The sequence below is a fragment of the Empidonax traillii genome, unplaced genomic scaffold (genome assembly GCF_003031625.1).
Source record: "Empidonax traillii isolate 1590-97213 ecotype Southwest subspecies unplaced genomic scaffold, ASM303162v1 scaffold1448:size107159, whole genome shotgun sequence".
Taxonomy (NCBI): domain Eukaryota; kingdom Metazoa; phylum Chordata; class Aves; order Passeriformes; family Tyrannidae; genus Empidonax; species Empidonax traillii.
Window position 1 is genome coordinate 100,146 of NW_020956641.1, and position 7,014 is coordinate 107,159.

Sequence of the window (7,014 nt, forward strand, 5' to 3'; positions counted from 1 at the left end):
AAAAAAAAAAAAAAAAAAAAAAAAAAAAATTCCTTCCAAGCGAGGAAGTTCCCGGTGCCTTCGGCCGGCTGGGAGCGAACGTACCTTGAGCAGCCTCCGCTCGCCGAGGGGGCTCCGGGTCCCCCGATCGCTGCCGCCGAGGGCTCAGGGGAGGGAGGAGGAGGGGGGGGGGAAATAAAACAGAGTATCAAGCCCTGGGTTTGTATCTGCTGGAGCTGAAGCTTTTACCAAGTCAAATCTCCCCGGCAGCGCACAGCATCTAAATGAATAGGCCGGATGCAGATTAACATTCAGGCTGCTCTCTGCAATGAATAGAGCCCTTTGATTAGGGACCTGAAGTAAATGCCAGTTTCAAACCGAAGCTTTAAAAACAGAGAAATATCAGTGCCAGAGGAATGCTCTCAGTGTTGGTACAAGACAGACTTTTGATGAGTCACTGCAATGCAAACAAAGATGGCAGAAATACTGTACTGTATGCTGATGAAATGCTTAGTGGTGCCACGGCAACTGAGACAGGTTTTAAATTTATAGTGCAGTTTTGCATATGAATTACGCTGTAAACTGCCTCCCCTGCCATCTAGTACATCCAGAGTGTCAAAGCATTTAAACTATTCCAAACAGTCTGCAGAGCTGGCACTGCTGCTGGTTAACTCCTGCGGCCGGAGGAAGGCACTGAGCAGGGGTGGGGAGCATCCCCTGCATCCCCCCAGCTTTCTCCTGTATCCCCAGCATCCCTGGTACCCTTCAGCATCCTCCTGCATCCCCTGTATCCTCAGCATCCTCCTGCATCACCCCCAGTATCGTCCTGCATCTCCCCTGCATGCTCCTGCATGCCCTCAGCATCTCCCCAGTATCATCCTGCACCCCCAGCATCCTCCTGCATCAGCCCTGCATCCCCTCAGCATCCTCCTGCATCCCTCCAGCATGTCCCCTGCATCCTCCTGCATCCACCCCAACACCTCCTGCATCCTGCCCAGCATCCCCTGAATCCCCCCCAGCACCCCCTGCATCCTCCTCAGCATCCTCCCACCTGCCCCAGCATCCCACCCCAAGAGCCCCCCAAAAACCACCCACCCAACAGCAGAGCTTTGGGAATGCCCAAATCTGCCCAAAATAAAGGTGCTCCTTGAGCAGCCACAGTCCTGCCTCCTGCCCCCCCCCCCCAGCCCCTCCCCAATACAAGAAAGCCTTTCAAATGCAGGAAAAATGTTTACCCCTTGGGGAAAGCTTCTTTCAGTCTGTGGCTGAATCCACTAAAAGCAAATCCATTTGCTTAAGTAATGAAATCCCAGTCACATTGTCTCCTGGATTCAGATTTTAAATTACCTTCGCATTTATTGAGCATGTTTGGTGCTTTTTTTCTGGGAAAGAGGGTGGGGCCTCCCTTTGCTCACTTCTGCCTTGCCCAGGGTGTTTTTAGTTCTGCCACTGGCCTCCAACTTGGCTCAATTGCTCCGCTCGGATGGTCCCACACAGTTCAAATTTCGGAGGTGGGAGGTCAACCCATCCTTAGTGGAGGGGCAACTGCAGGGAGCACAGGGCTGGCCATGCTCTGGCGTGACCCTTTCCCTCCTGATGCTGCTCAGATCTCCACTCCCACATCCAGAGAGATGTTTGGTGCATGAAGTTCAACTCCAGGGCTGGGCTGCCTTTCCCCTGTCCTTCCAGCAACTCCCCCAGCACGGCTGCTCTTGCATCCCACGGGACCTGCAGCCTCCTGATGCCTGGCAGAGCCACCCCGCTATCAGAGCAGGACCTCTGGGCACTGGGAATGCTCAGTGACCCCACAGCAGCTCACTGGGATCTCTGCCTGCTGCTGATGAGGAGGCAAAGGCAAAGAGAGCGGCCCAAGGTGACATCCCATGAAGAGGTCAGGGATGACCCCTCGACAGCCGAGCCTGAGAGCCCCCAAAACCTCTTCCCACCATCCCACCACCCCTCTCTGCTGGTGGAGGGATGGAATCTGCCCTGGCAAACACAGATCCACTGTGGACCTGTGAGAATCACCGAGAAAAAAGTGCTTCACAGAATAAACTTCACTGCTTAAGCCTCACCCAGACCATGGGTGGAGAAGGATCTCTCTTCCTCCTCTTTTCTCCCAGAAAGGGCTCCCTAAAAACTGGAGGAGAGACCAGGAATGCCCTGGACGGGACCTCCTCGGACCCAGCAGGGCAGGATGTGTGAGACCAGCCAAGGACAGCTCAGTAGCACAGAACAAGCCAACTTGAAATAGATATTAATTATTAATATGGCTTAGAATTTGCTCTATAAACAAGCCAGGCATGCCAGGAGCAACCCATGTCTCCCTAAAAACACCAAAACTGAGCTGGTTTAGGGTAGGTTTAAGTCCTACCAGAGTGCCCCAGCCTCCCAAAGTCCTTGGCAGATCTCATGTACAACCTCCCAGCAGAGATCAGAGTTTGAACCAAGATGCTCCACACACCTGGTCCCTCCCAAAATATGGCTCTGAGGGAAAATGGTGAGAAAAGTAACAGTTTTTGGTCTAGAAAGTGCACTGAGGAACACAAGCCAAGCTGTACCAGCAAAAGCCCAAACCACTCCAATAAACCTCCAGTCAGGACTGCTGGAATTTTTTCTCCTTCCTCCTCCCTCTGCCCCTGCCTTTTTATGACCAGATTGTATTTAAAAAAAAAATAAAAAAAAAACCCAACCCAAAACCACCAACAACCCCAGATCCCCCAAGAATCCAAGAAATTAAGGAAGTCCTGAAAGCCAAGGAGAGCCTGCTCATGACCAAACCTCACATTCCCTAAAAACAGCAGCAACAAAATATTACTGTGACTGGATGGCAAAAGCAGTAACACTTGACAATGTCTATCTTAAAAAGATCCTCTACTAAATATCATCATTTTCCTTTTAAATAGAGCAGCAAGCGACTTTTGAAGGGTTTGAAATGGCTTCAGCCCATCTGACATTGGAAGAGCTGCGCTGCAGGAAAAATGACCTTTGCAATTCCAGATGGAAACTGTATTTTTCCAACCTCATCTCCCAAGCTGAGCCGTGCCCCAAGGTGCAGGAGGAGCCCCCAGCACCCTCCCCACCCAAAAAAATCCCAGTCCCCTTTGGGCTGCCGTGTCCTACAGGTGACAGACCATCAACTGGACACCTCCAACCAGGAAAACTTGGACCAAAGTGGATTAAAACCAGCCAAGTGCCTCCTACTTTGATTATTTGACATATGAGACCGCTCAGGCAAAACATCCTTTTGTTTTCTGAAGGCAGCCTCTTTTTTTCCAGCACTTGGATACAGCAGGACGATTTGTACATCTCTGCCTGATTTTTTGTAAAGTCATAGCCTTTGTCACAAGATGTTCATAAAAAATGCAGCTGTTATTTGAGACAACTTCCAGGAGAGTTTGGGAATTCTCAGCCTCTGCCCTCATCTGCTTTGGGGGTAAAAAAAAAAAAAAAAAAAGGTAGTTTTGCCCTTTTCCAAACTAATTCCCTGCTCCGTGGCCTGAAAGGTTGGGAAGAGGTGACAGCAACAAAGGAAAAAAAGCATCGACCTGGAATAAGATGCTGCCATCAGAGCTCTCTCAGGAGTAATCAGAAATAATTAGATAATGTATTTAAATTGTCTTTTTTAGTTAGCCAAACAACATAGAGAGAGAGTCAGTGGTGAATCACCCCCCAAAAAAACCCCAAATATCCCCGAAGTGCTGCAGTTCCCCCAGGAAGGTGCTCTGGGCAGCAGCTGGGACAGGGACAAAGGGACAGGGACCCTCTGGGGGTGGGAGACAAAGCAGCCAAAGGCTTTCACCCCCCCAGCCAAAGCCCCTCCAAAGAAAAGAGCTGAAAAGTCCTGCCCTTGAAGGCCCCAAAGGGTCAAAGGAAACTTCTCTTTCTTCTGTAAATGAGGAGAGAGGGGGGAAAAAAATCCCACCCTTGGATTTGAGGCTAGCAGGGGGATGTTACCCACCAAAGCCACCCAGTACCCCCAGGCACAGGGTGCCACCTGCCCTGCCCTCAGTTCACGGGTTTGGGGTTGTTTCCCCCCCTTTGAATGCAAAGGAAATGCACTTTTATATAAACCCAAGGGAAAATAGGCAACAGCTCCCTGCGAACTCAGCAGCCAAGAACCATCCCCTGAGCCCAGAGCTGCTGCAATGCCTTCAATAAAAGAAAGAGTTAAATAAAAGAAAGAGTTAAATTAAGTCAAATAAAATGCACTTCAGGTCTAGGCAGTGCATCCCCCCCACACACCTTGCACTGCAGGGAGACAAGAAGCCAAAAAGTCATCGCATCCCCCCCACCCCCAACCCCAAAACTGAGCATTTCCCCCCTTGTCAGGGCGAGAAAATCCCGGAGGGGAAGGGAGAGGGATCGGGGCAGGGCCGTGGAATGCTGTGGATGCCTGCACAGAGCAAAACAAGGTTAAGTTCAGTAATCAAATGCCAGTCCTAGCGAGACTCCTCTCCTGCAGCACCGGGAGCTGCAGCTCCAAAGTATTTATTTCTGAAATGCTGCAAGTGGCAAGCGGCGCGGCCGGCCCCTATTTTTAGTGCAGCAGCCAGTGGCAATGGGGGAAAGAAGATTATTTCTGCCTTCTTAAGAGCCCGAAGTGAATTTGCAAATATTCCTCGGTAGCACCCCAGCAGCCCACACGCAGCAGACACGCAGCACGGGGCTCCTTCAGCATGGAAGTTCACACAGAAAGTACAGACCTGCAGGCTCGGGCAGGGAATGGGGGAGAAGATGGGAAAGTGAGCTGGATTAATGCTTGATGATGCAGCTCAGGAGGTGTGTGTGGTCCCACTGCCAGGGCAGCCTGGGGTGGGGTGATGGCACGGCCTTCAGGGCTTTGCTCAGGGACCCCAGCACAGCCCAAGGGTCTCTCCTTGGGGACCTCAACACAGCCCCAGGGTCTGTCCCCAAGGACCCTGGTACAGTCCCAAGCATCTCTCCATGGGGACCCCAGCACAGCCCCTGGAACCCCAGTACAGCCCTTGGGTCTCTTCCCAGAGAGCCTGGGACAGCCCCCAGCATCTCGCCCTGGGACCCTGGCACAGCCCCAAGAGGTCTCTCCTTGGGGACCCCAGCACAGCTGGGAGGGGTTTCTCCATGGGGACCCTGGCACAGCACTGGTCTCTTCCCAGAGAGCCTGGCACAGCCCTGGGGGTCTCTCCATGGAGACCCCCAGCATAAACCCAAGCACCTCTCCCTGAGGACCCCAACTCTGCCCCGAGGGATCTCTCCTTGAGGACCCAGCACAGCCCCGAGGGGTCTCTCTGTGGGGACCCCAGCACAGCCCCATCATCTCCTCCTGGGGACCCCAGCCCAGCCCCAGGAACCCCAGCACAACCCTGGGGTCTCTTCCCAGAGACCCCGGGACAGCCTCCAGCATCTCTCCCTGGAGACCCTGGCACAGCCCCGAGAGGTCACTCCTTGGGGACCCCAGCAAAGCCCCGAGGGGTCTCTCCCCCAGGCCCCTGGCACAGCCCTGGCACAGCCCCATTCCTGGGCTCTGTCCTGCTGCAAGGTGAGTCACCAGCAGCCCGGGCACATCGCGGCTCCTCGAGGTCACCCACCCGGCAGCCTCCGAAAAGTGCCGTCATTCAGCCCGGGTGAAGCGTGTTACTGCCATTATTATTTCATTAGTTGTTTGGGTTTTTTTCTTTCCTTCTTCCCTTCCTTATCACTGATTTTAAGAGCCTCTCAAACCAAGGAGAAGCAAAGAATAGAAAACGCAACATTTTAATGTTGGGTTGGTTCCCCACACCCCCCCCACACCCCCCCCGACTGCTGCAAGGAGAAGGGAAAGGGAGAGACCTGGATTAAAAAAAATACAATTACCCAGCAGGATGGAATATTTTGCCACCTAATAAAAACTCCAGACCCCGAGTGAGTTGCAGCCAGCAGAAAGCAAAACAGCAACCCCATCACCCTGCCTCCAGCATCCCAGCACAAGCACTAATTCCCATCCGTAACACATCAGAAAGACAAGTGCCATGCTGAATCCTATTCTCCTCACTCCTAGGACACAACAGCAGAGCAGGCAATATATAACATGCATGACTCAGTCCTACCACCGTGCCACTACGGAACAGAAAGCTTTAAAATAAAGTAAATATCTTAAAAGGTCAATTAAGAAAAGCTTACAAAACATCAGACGCTGCTTCTTGCTAGAGCTCATTACCTAGTATGGTGGAGCTGCCTGTGTGTTTTTTTTTCTTGTGCAAGTTAGTCTGTGAGTCAGCATTAACACACATGAGAACATCAGGAATACTGCCTAGTTCTGATGCAATGGAGGTTGTAAAAAAAAAAAAAAAAAAAAAAAAAAAAAAAAAAAGGCAGAGAGACAGAGAAGAAGAAGAAGAAATCGCACTCGGTTTGGACAGGAGCCTGTAATTCAATTGCCTTTACTTTTCAATTACTGCATAGCCTACCCTGACCAACCTGCAGAGGGGAAGGAAACTTTGCTTACATCTCTGTCTTAAAATTAATGACTTTTACTTTTGGCTACAGCTTATTCTCCCTGCTTTAAACAAAAAAAAAAAAAAAAAAAAAAGAGGCATAATATAATTAACCCTTCAAGGGCAGCCGAGTCTGTGCAGCAATCGGGATCTCCGTGGGTTTTTTTAGCAGGAATTTCAGGGCTGGAAAACAAGCCTGTCAAAAAGTTCTGGCGGAGGGAGGCATTTATACATTAAACTTTTAATAGTCTATAAAGCAAAGCTACAATTGCATCCGAGCTTGATCCTTAATGGAAATATAAGCTTGCAGACAGGGGGGGGTATAGACTGCAGACATTTAACTCTGTGCTTCTGGGCTTAGAGGAGCAAATATGACACTGCACAGGAGGTTTTTCAGGAACAAGGGGTTTGGTCGTTAAGCAAAAACCCCTGAAAATCCTAAAATTGGTGCCCTGAGATGCTCCCCTCAGCCTGATGCCCTCTCTCCCCCAGGCAGATGGAGGCAAAGCTGAAAACCTGCGTTTTTCATACGCTGCATTTACCGCCTGTGCTTCAGCAACCAATTCCCTCTCTCCCCACT

The 7,014-nt window shown here is 51.0% G+C and overlaps 1 protein-coding gene across 4 annotated transcripts in view; it reads right to left on the reverse strand.

The window, feature by feature from the left end:
• The window catches only part of NACC2 (NACC family member 2), a 23,703-nt gene extending 17,511 nt beyond the window's left edge, over positions 1-6,192 (reverse strand). The window contains exon 1 of one of the 4 annotated variants that reach the window (XM_027907381.1): positions 85-272. The gene's annotated coding sequence lies outside the window, so the exon portion shown is untranslated. Of the gene's footprint in view, positions 1-84; positions 273-1,214; positions 1,238-6,120 lie in introns of those variants that run through there. The other 3 variants (XM_027907383.1, XM_027907384.1, XM_027907385.1) reach the window with 3 other exon arrangements.
• Positions 6,193-7,014: the final 822 nt, after the last annotated feature.